The following is an 11,537-nucleotide window of genomic DNA, read 5'->3' as shown; positions in this document are numbered from 1 at the left end:
TTATTTATAATACCAAAAACCCTTTAAAATGGGGAATTCAAAAATTGTATTGAATGAAGATTTTGGAGAAAATAAATTTTTAAAATATTTTTTAGGTTGTTATAGTATTGTGAAAATTAAAAATACAGTAATGATAATGACTCTCATATCATTCTAAACAAAATTATTTTTTTAAAAAATGTTAATTTTTTTTTTTTTTTTACTTTTGTTTTCAGAACCTCCTCTAAGCCCGCAAACAAAATCTAATTGAATTTATTTGTTACTAGTATATGTTCTGATTTATAGTTTGGTTTTGTACTTTTAAAGGACTTGTTGTGCAATTTTCCATTTTTTAAATGATGTCATTTTTCATTCTATTAAAAAAAGAGTTATTTCCCCCTTGATGTTAGACTGTGAGGAACCACATTATGTAGATATTTTTGAGTTATAAGTTTTATGTTGTCCTATATCATATTTTCTTAATTAATTGCTTTCCTATGTCATATTGTTGTAATATGTATTGTAAATATAAATCCAAGGTTATCCATACATTAAAATCGAAAAGCATAGATTATATGATATGGAACACACATTAAAATCTAAAAGTATGGGTGTTTTGATATGGAATAAGAAACGAGATTGTAGCGAGATATTTCATTGTGATGGTGAGTGTTTTTATATGAAGGAAATGAGTGGATCTGCAAGATTAACACTTCAACGTTTAAATTTGTGAAATATTTTAGAAATGATTTAGAGTGAAAGTGGAAAAATTATCTTAAACATATCTGTGTGGAGTTTAGATAGGGTGGGTAGTTATAATCACCATCATTGAACTCGATGCATTGTGTGTAACATCATTTAATTAGATTTGACGATGTAAGATAGTTTAGAGCTCGGGATTGCATGCTTTGTATTTAATTGAGGTCTCACATGTCTCTGCTTATTGCTTGTGGTTTCTGTATTGGGCCTCATGACTGGGTATTTGTCCATGGGACTTACGAACGGTCTAGAATAATTGCCACTGGTTTTTGGCCTAGTCTCCCGATGATGGAAGTGGAAAGGTTTTAGGGGGAATTTGGTTGCATTGAATGCTCTTCTAGTAATTGCCACCTTTCGTGGGATAAACTTGACGCGTGGTTCTAGGTCAGACAATGATGGTGACCCTTTATTCTAAGGTACTCAGGTTTTAGCATAAATCGAGGCAAATCATGACCATTAGTGCAAGGTTGTCTTCTTCGATGTTATCTAACTTTAATTGCGTGACAATCGTACAAAGGAATTAAAGGTAATTATTTCCCTTTTTGCCACTCTTGAGATCTGAGATTTTTTTAATTGCTTTTTTGAAGTCGTTTTTAGTTTTTATAAGCACTCCTTGTGGGGTTTCTTTGGTGTTTCCTTTATCTATGTGATTTGCCAATGTCACTTCTTTCGAGGTAACGAACAAAGTCTCTTTCTCTTCTATATTTGTTTCCCCTTTGCTAGGGTTTCTTGTGGTTAGTAGCCTCGATCTCAGGGAAGTTGTTGGGGTTTCATGCTTTACCTCTGGTGAACCCAACTGTTGTGGATGACATTGAGCAAGAACGCAAAGCCCAAATTTCATTAGAGTGCATTGTTCTGTTTTTGGTTGTGATCTCACAGACAGTAAAGTAATATGGTGGTTGTATTCTCAATCTCATGCTTATACTTACAGTCGTAATTCTTTTATGTATCATTACTAATCCTACAATAGGCCATCATGCTCGTGAAGAAACTTGAAATGAGAAGAAGAACAATTCGATTGTGTGGGTAGATCATGAAAATGTTGGATGTTGTGTCCGTCTTTGCAAGTGAGGGCGGTATGGATCATGCTTTCATTAAGGTAGTTTCTCCCTCGGATTGGAGGGTGCCTCCTCACAAAGGGAATAAAAGGGTATGCAACAAATTTGAGAGGTGACCCCTTCATTTTAATGGCGAGGTGAGCATTCTTAACCATTTGAGATTTTCCCTTTCGTAATTGCATTTGATGAGTTGGGTCTACGTCAAAGTCTTATAGTAGTGGTGTGAGTATAAGAAAAATACAGTGACCTTATGTTTTTTTCCCACCTTTTGCACGTCCAATATCGGTCGGTCGTGGATACATTTTATTAGATATTATATAATGTGTTTAATCCAATTAATGTGTTTAAATGTGTGTAATTGTATTGAATTGTGTTACTATTTTATTTATAATTAAAAAAACTATTAAAACGATTTATTATTTTACGTACAATTCATGAACCTAATTTAACCCAACACGTAAATAGTTAGGTTGGTTTGGTTCGATTTTGATAGGAAAATTACGGGTTGGACAAGGAAACCAACCAATTGAAATGTGAACAATTAAGTTAGGTAACATGTTACAAACCCGGTCCAACTCAACCTGTGTACAACTCTACTTTTACACGAACCACCGGGAGCTGCAATTTTACCAACTTGGTATATCTCCCTCTCAAAAGTGACCGTCAACTCAATATAAGTCCATGCGCGAGTAACCCTTGTTAGAACAAGATTTGTTCTGATCAATATTCTTAGTTTTGATGATAACAAGGATATGAATTTTGTGTGAGATAATGTGGTACTCTAATACATTGCAATTTCCCTTTCAGGAAATATATATAGAGTATGCACAAATCAGCGCTCAGAAGCTTTGTCTCAGAAGGTTCAGCATGCAACATCAGAACATGGTCTGGCAAGACATCAGAAGATGGTCAAAGCAGAATCAGAACATGGGTCTATGGAAGCATCAGAAGCACTGAAGTTCTAATGGTATCACGCTCAGAAGCACTTCAAGGTCAGAAGACAAGAAGATGCTATGCACCAAGCTGTTTGACTCTGATGATATTCAAACGTTGTGTACACAAACATCAGATCAGAAGAAAGTACAGGTGGCAGGCTACGCTGACAGACAAAAGGAACGTTGGAAGCTATTAAAGGCAACGTCAATAGACACAGCGTGAACAAGGCTCGAGGTAGTTGACAAAAGCGTGAAACATTAAATGCAATGCTGTACGGAATACGCAAAGCATTAAATGCTCCCAACGGTCATCTTCTCAAGTGCCTATAAATATGAAGTTCTGATGAGAAGCAAGGTTACCAATTCTGAACGAACTTATTCTGAAAAACTTGCTGAAACGCTGTTCAACTCAAAGCTCAGAAACTTCATCTTCATCAAAGCTCACTACATTGCTGTTGTAATATATTAGTGAGATTAAGCTTAAACGTTAAGAGAAATATCACTGTTGTGATTATAGCTTTTCAGAAGCATTTGTAATACTCTTAGAATTGATTACATTAATTTGTAAGTGTGAGATATTGGATCGAACTCTAGTATTGTCGAAGGGTAGCTTCTTGGTTCGACAGTTCGACAGAGTTAAGCATGAAGTCGAAGGATTGTTCACATGCTGGTGTCGAAGTGTGCATGCTGTAGTCGAAGATGGGTCTAGCATGCAGATGTCGAAGATGCTAGGGTTGTTAGCATGTTAAATTAGGTTTTAGTGTTTAAACCCTAATTTGTTAAGTTAGCTTGTTTATTAAGTTGGCTTGTGTAATGGGCCTTGCTGAAAAAGCCCATTAGTTAGTATGTTAGGTTTTATTATAAATAGCATACTAGTCTCTCATCATTGCTAAGCTGCAAATCCTAATTTAGGGTGAGAGAGGTTATTTGTTATTCTTGTAAACTTGTAATCTTGTTTTAAGAGAAAGTGAAAGAATAGCAGTTATAACCAATTCTTGTGTTCTTATTCTCTTCCCTAATTCCCTATTATACTTTGTTATTGGTATCGTTTTTCACAACAAATTGGTGCGGTGAGCGTGGAGAAGATGCCTTCAACAAAGTATGAGATTGAAAAGTTCACCGGAGTGAATGATTTCGGTCTGTGGCGCTTGAAGATGAAAGCCCTACTGGTTCAGCAGGGTTGTTTGGAAGCGTTGAAGGGAGAGGCAGCCATGAATGCAGAATTGACGGCAGCGGAGAAGACAAATATGATCGAGAAAGCACACAGCGCAATTTTGTTGAGCCTTGGTGATAAGGTTCTCCGGCAGGTATCAAAGGAGACGACGGCATCAGGGTTATGGGTGAAACTTGAAAGTTTGTATATGACCAAATCGCTGGTAAATCGACTCTACCTGAAGCAAGCTTTGTATTCATTCAAGATGATTGAAGACAAAGTATTGGCTGAGCAGTTGGATATGTTCAACAAGCTGATTCTTGATCTTGAAAATATTGATGTAAAGATCGATGATGAAGATCAAGCGCTGTTACTATTGTGTTCTTTGCCTCGATCACATGCTCACTTCAAAGAAACTCTCTTGTATGGAAGGGAGTCCCTGACGTTTGAAGAAGTTCAATCAGCCTTGTACTCTAAGGACTTGAATGAACGAAAGGAGCATAAACCTTCGACTGTTGGCGAAGGTTTGGCCGTTAAAGGAAAACTCTTACGAAAGGATGGTAAGTTTGACAAGAAGAAAGGCAAAAGCCAGTCGAAGTCTTACAGTGGCGAAGCATCTGGCATTCGATGCTATCATTGCAAGAAGGAGGGTCACACAAGAAAGGTGTGCCCTGAACGCCTGAAAGATCATGGAGGTAAGGATAATGGCAATGCAGCCATTGTTCAAGATGATTTTGAATCATCTGATGTTCTTGTAGTTTCAAGCAGTGACTCGAGAAGAGAGTGGATTATGGATTCAGGGTGCACTTGGCACATGACTCCAAACAAAGACTTGTTCGAGGAATTATGTGATCAAGATGGTGGATCAGTATTGCTGGGAAACAACAAGGCTTGCAAGATTGCAGGTATTGGATCTATTAGATTCAAGCTCCATGATGAGTCAATAAGGTTGTTGACTGAAGTCAGGTTTGTTCCTGATTTGAAGAGAAATCTGCTTTCTCTTGGTGAATTCGACAAGAAAGGATATGTTTTCCAAGGAGAGAAAAGTATCCTAAGAGTCATGAAGGGTTCGAAGGAAGTCTTGAGAGGCGTGAAGAAACAAGGCTTGTATACCCTTGAGGCTGAAGTTGTAAGTGGTTCGACAAATGTTGTATCCACGAAACCTTTGTCGAAGACAGAAATCTGGCACATGAGATTGGGCCATGTCAGTGAAAGGGGTCTGGTCGAATTAGGGAAACAAAATCTGCTTGGTGGAGACAAAGTCGAAAAGCTGAAGTTTTGTGAACCCTGTGTACTTGGAAAATCTTGCAGAGTGAAGTTCAACAAAGGCAAACAAAGAACACATGGATCCCTTGATTACATCCATGCTGATCTTTGGGGGCCTGCAAGGTGTGCATCACATTCAGGAGCAAGGTATTTTCTATCCATAGTAGATGATTATTCCAGAAAATTATGGGTATTCATCCAGAAGACTAAGGATGAAACTTTTGAGAATTTCAAAAGTTGGAAGACTCTGGTTGAAAATCAGACTGGCAGGAAGGTCAAGAGGTTGAGAACCGACAATGGCCTTGAATTTTGCAATGAGGCATTCGACAGTTTTTGTGCTGCCTTTGGTATTGCAAGGCACAGAACTACTGCAGGTACTCCACAGCAAAATGGTTTGGCTGAAAGATTTAATCGAACTATTTTGGAGAGAGTCAGATGCATGTTGACTAGTGCGGGGTTAAAGAAGGTGTTCTGGGCTGAGGCTGTTTCGACAGCAACATATCTGATAAACAGATGTCCTTCGACAGCGTTAGATATGAAGACACCTGAAGAAGTTTGGTCGGGACATCCACCAGATCTCGACAAACTGAGAGTATTTGGCTGTGTAGCCTATGCTCACATTAGGCAAGACAAGGTCGAACCTAGAGCTCTGAAATGCATGTTCATGGGATACCCTGAAGGAGTCAAAGCTTATAGGCTATGGTGCCTAGAGCCAGGTCACAGGAGGTGTATCACCAGTCGAGATGTAGTTTTCAATGAAGCTGAAATGGCTTTTAAGAAAACTGATGATGTTGGTCGAAGTACAGAAACATCTGACGAAGAGCTGGAACAGGTAGAGATTCCTGTTGAGGTGGAGCATGTTGATGCTGAATTGCATATCCCAAATGAAGTCGAAGAAGAAGCAGAAGATGCTGAAGTTGAGGAAACTGACGATGACTACCTATTGTCGAGAGATAGGTCGAGAAGAGTCATCAAGCCACCTCAGAGACTTGGATATGCAGATCTTATAGCTTATGCCTTAATCTCTGCAAGTGAGGTTCTAGACGAAGAACCTAGAGACTATAAGGAAGTTATGAGGAGTCGAAATAAGACTGAATGGCTGAAGGCCATGGATGATGAGATGAAATCTCTTCATGATAATCATACTTGGGAACTGATCAAGAAACCTGTTGGGGCAAGGTTAATCAGCTGTAAATGGATTTTCAAAGTTAAGGAAGGAATTGAAGGAGTGACGTCGAAAAGATACAAGGCAAGGTTAGTTGCAAGGGGTTTCACTCAGAAAGAAGGTGTCGACTTCAATGATGTGTTTTCTCCTGTTGTGAAGCATAGGTCCATTCGAATGTTGCTTGCCATGGTGGCACAGTTCGATCTTGAACTGGAACAGATGGATGTGAAGACTGCGTTCTTGTATGGTGATCTAGATGAAACGATCCTGATGAGGCAACCTGAAGGGTATGTTGAAAAGGGGAAGGAAGATTATGTGTGCAAGTTAAAGAGATCTTTGTATGGTCTGAAACAATCTCCTCGACAGTGGAATAGGAGATTCGACAAGTTCATGGCACGCATAAGTTTCATTAGAAGTCAGTTCGACCACTGCGTTTACTTCAGATTTCGACCTGGTAATTCATTTGTTATTTTGTTGCTTTATGTGGATGATATTCTCATAGCAAGCAACAGTGTCGAAGATGTGATGAGGGTGAAGGCTGAACTCAATAAGGAGTTCGATATGAAGGATCTGGGAGCTGCTTCCAGGATTCTTGGAATTGACATTCGAAGAGATAGAAAGAAGTCGAAGTTATGCCTATCTCAAGAGGCATATCTACGGAAGATTCTTGAAAAGTTTGGTATGTCGAATTCGAAGCCAGTTGTGACTCCAACAAACCCTCAATTCAAGCTGAGTATTGATCAGTGTCCCAGTACTGATGTCGAAAGAGCCTATATGAATAGCATCCCATATGCTAATATAGTCGGTTCTTTGATGTATGCTATGGTCTGTACTAGACCCGACATAGCATACGCAGTAAGTCTTGTAAGCAGGTACATGGCGAATCCTGGAAAGGCTCACTGGCAAGCATTGAAGTGGATTCTAAGGTACATAAATGGATCTCTAAACAGAGTCTTAATTTATGGTGGAGCCTTGGGTGAAGATAGTAAAGCAGTAATAGAAGGATATGTCGACTCTGATTATGCAGGTTGTATGGATTCCAGAAAATCTATTTCTGGATATGTTTTCACTATGTTTGGCACTGCAATTAGTTGGAAAGCAACACTTCAGAAGGTTGTTGCTCTATCAACCACTGAAGCGGAGTATATTGCCCTAACTGAAGCTGTGAAAGAAACATTGTGGCTTGAAGGTTTTGCGAAGGAGCTGAAACTTCAAGGTCGAGGTATCACTGTTAAATGTGATAGTCAAAGTGCAATACACCTGTCGAAGAATTCAGCCTATCATGAGCGAACTAAGCACATTGATGTGAGGCTGCATTTCGTCAGAGGAGTAATCGAGCGTGGAGAAGTCCAAGTGCTGAAGGTTTCGACTGAAGACAATGCTGCTGATATGATCACCAAGACATTGCCGAGTTGCAAGTTTTTCCACTGTATGCAGCTGATAAAGCTGCATGAAGAAAGCTAGTTTGTTCCTTGACGTTGTAGAGTTAGGTCCAAGGTGGAGATTTGTGAGATATTGGATCGAACTCTAGTATTGTCGAAGGGTAGCTTCTTGGTTCGACAGTTCGACAGAGTTAAGCATGAAGTCGAAGGATTGTTCACATGCTGGTGTCGAAGTGTGCATGCTGTAGTCGAAGATGGGTCTAGCATGCAGATGTCGAAGATGCTAGGGTTGTTAGCATGTTAAATTAGGTTTTAGTGTTTAAACCCTAATTTGTTAAGTTAGCTTGTTTATTAAGTTGGCTTGTGTAATGGGCCTTGCTGAAAAAGCCCATTAGTTAGTATGTTAGGTTTTATTATAAATAGCATACTAGTCTCTCATCATTGCTAAGCTGCAAATCCTAATTTAGGGTGAGAGAGGTTATTTGTTATTCTTGTAAACTTGTAATCTTGTTTTAAGAGAAAGTGAAAGAATAGCAGTTATAACCAATTCTTGTGTTCTTATTCTCTTCCCTAATTCCCTATTATACTTTGTTATTGGTATCGTTTTTCACAACAGTAAGTAACTAGAGTGATCAAGTGTTGATCAGGATACTCTAGGAAGTCTTAGCTTGTGTCTAAGCAGTTGTAATTAGAGTGATCACGTGGTGGTCAGGATACTCTAAGAAAGTCTTAGCTTGTGTCTAAGCATTTGTTCCTAGAGTGATCAGGTTGTGATCAGGATACTCTAAAAGACTTAGTCGTGGGCTAAGTGGAAAACCATTGTAATCTGTTGCGATTAGTGGATTAAATCCTCAGGTGAGGTAAATCACTCCGTGGGGGTGGACTGGAGTAGTTTAGTTAACAACGAACCAGGATAAAAATAACTGTGCAAATTGTTTTTATCGTTCAAGTTTTTAGACTACACTTATTCAAACCCCCCCCCCCTTTTTAAGTGTTTTTCTATCCTTCAATTGGCATCAGAGCGCCGGTTCTAAGGTGCAAGCACTTAACCGTGTTTAGAAAAGATTCAGGAAGAGAAAAACGCTTCAGTAAAAGATGGCTGGTGAAATTCCAACAAATACATCTGCATCTACATCTGGCTCTGCTGAGCAATACAATGGTAACAATGGTTGTACTAGACCACCAGTATTTGATGGTGAAAACTTTGAATACTGGAAAGATAAACTGGAAAGTTACTTTCTTGGTCTAGATGGTGAATTATGGGATCTTCTGATGGATGGTTACAAACATCCAGTGAAAGCCAGTTGCGTAAGGCTTACAAGGCAAGAAATGAATGATGATCAGAAGAAGCTTTTCAAGAATCATCATAAATGTAGGACTGTTTTGCTGAATGCTATCTCTCATGCTGAGTATGAGCAGATATCTAACAGGGAAACTGCCCATGATATATATGAGTCATTGAAAATGACCCATGAGGGAAATGCTCAAGTCAAGGAGACTAAAGCTCTTGCTCTAATCCAGAAATATGAAGCCTTCAAGATGGAGGAAGATGAAAACATTGAGAAGATGTTCTCAAGATTTCAAACGCTAACTGCTAGATTAAGAGTTCTGGATAAAGGCTACACCAAGGTTGATCATGTAAAGAAGATTATCAGAAGCTTACCCAGAAGATGGGGTCCAATGGTAACAGCATTCAAGATTGCAAAGAATCTGAATGAAGTTTCTTTGGAAGAGCTTATCAGTGCCTTGAGAAGCCATGAAATAGAGCTGGATGCAAACGAGCCTCAGAAGAAAGGTAAGTCTATTGCGTTAAAATCAAATGTTAAAAAATGTACTAACGCTTTTCAGGCTAGAGAAGAAGATCCTGAAGAATCAGAATCTGAAGAAGAAGATGAACTGTCCATGATCTCCAGAAGGGTAAACCAACTCTGGAAGAGCAAGCAAAGGAAGTTCAGAGGATTCAGAAGTTCAAAGAGATTTGAACGAGGAGAATCTTCTGGTGATAGAAGATCTGACAAGAAGAAGGCTGTCTGCTATGAGTGCAATGAGCCTGGACATTACAAGAACGAGTGTCCAAAACTTCAGAAGGAGAAACCCAAGAAGAAGTTTCATAAGAAGAAAGGTCTTATGGCGACATGGGATGATTCTGAATCAGAATCAGAATCAGACTCTGAAGAAGAGCAAGCCAACTTCGCGTTGATGGCTACAGAAGATGATGGATCATAATCTACATCAGAATCAGATTCTGAAGAGGTATTTTCTGAACTATCTAGAGAAGAGTTAGTTTCCAGTTTAACAGAACTTCTGGAACTCAAGGCTCATCTTAGTATCAAATACAAAAAGCTGAAAAAGCATTTTGAATCTGAAACTAAGAAGCTGGAATTGGAAAATTCTGAACTGAAGGAAAAAGTTTTAAATCTATCCAAAGATAGTGGATCTCCTTCTGAAACAGAAAAATCCATTCCTAGCATGAATCATATTCTGAAAGAATATGACTCAAGCTTCAGAAAGTTCTTATCTAGAAGTATTGGCAGAAGTCATCTTGCTTCTATGATATATGGTGTTTCCGGAAACAGAAGGTTTGGTTATGGCTATGAGGGTGATACCTCACATAAATTTGAACCTGTTGATGATCTGAAGATCACATACAAGCCATTATATGATCAGTTCAAATATGGCCATGCTCATAATATTAGGCTCACTTCACATGCACAGAAGTTTAACACTGTTCACACCAAGAAGCGTGTGACACATCCTAAGAAATATCATGTTGACAAACCTAAAGAATATCATGTTGTTCCTCCTGTTAAATATTTTGCTAAACCCAAGTTCAATCAGAACTTGAGGAGAACTAACAAGAAAGGACCCAAGAAATTGTGGGTACCTAAGGAGAAGATAATTTCTGTTGCAGATATCCTTGGCGGCAAAGAGGACAAAAAGCAAAATGTCATGGTACCTGGACTCTGGGTGCTCGCGACACATGACGGGAAAAAGGTCTACATTCCAAGACCTGGTGCTTAAACCAGGTGGAGAAGTCAAGTTTGGAGGAGATCAGTAGGGCAAAATCATTGGCTCTAGAACCATAAGTCTTGGTAACTCTCCTTCCATAACTAATGTACTTCTTGTAGAAGGATTAACGCATAACTTATTATCCATAAGTCAATTAAGTGACAATGGTTATGATATAATCTTCAATCAAAAGTCTTGCAAGGCTGTAAGTCAGAAGGATGGCTCAATCCTATTTACAGGCAAGAGGAAGAACAACATTTATAAGATTGATCTTTCTGATCTTGAGAAGCAGAAGGTGACTTGTCTTATGTCTGTTTATGAGGAGCAATGGGTCTGGCACAGAAGATTAGGTCATGCTAGTTTGAGAAAGATTTCTCAGATTAACAAACTAAATATGGTCAGAGGACTCCCAAATCTGAAATACAAATCAGATGCTCTTTGTGAAGCATGTCAGAAGGGCAAGTTATCCAAACCTGCATTCAAGTCTAAGAATGTTGTGTCTACCTCAAGGCCGTTAGAACTCTTGCATATTGATCTGTTTGGCCCAGTCAAAACAGCATCTGTCAGAGGGAAGAAATATGGATTAGTCATCGTTGATGATTATAGCCGCTGGACATGGGTAAAGTTCTTAAAACACAAGGATGAGTCTCATTCAGTGTTCTTTGAATTCTGCACTCAGATCCAATCTGAGAAGGAGTGCAAGATCATAAAGGTCAGAAGTGATCATGGTGGCGAATTTGAGAACAGATTCTTTGAGGAGTTCTTCAAAGAAAATGGTATTACCCATGATTTCTCTTGTCCTAGAACTCCACAACAAAATGGAGTTGTAGA

The sequence above is a fragment of the Vicia villosa genome, linkage group LG3, assembly GCF_029867415.1.
Source record: "Vicia villosa cultivar HV-30 ecotype Madison, WI linkage group LG3, Vvil1.0, whole genome shotgun sequence".
Lineage (NCBI taxonomy): Eukaryota > Viridiplantae > Streptophyta > Magnoliopsida > Fabales > Fabaceae > Vicia > Vicia villosa.
The sequence above is the reverse complement of the archived record's forward strand: the minus strand, read 5'-3'. Positions refer to the sequence as shown.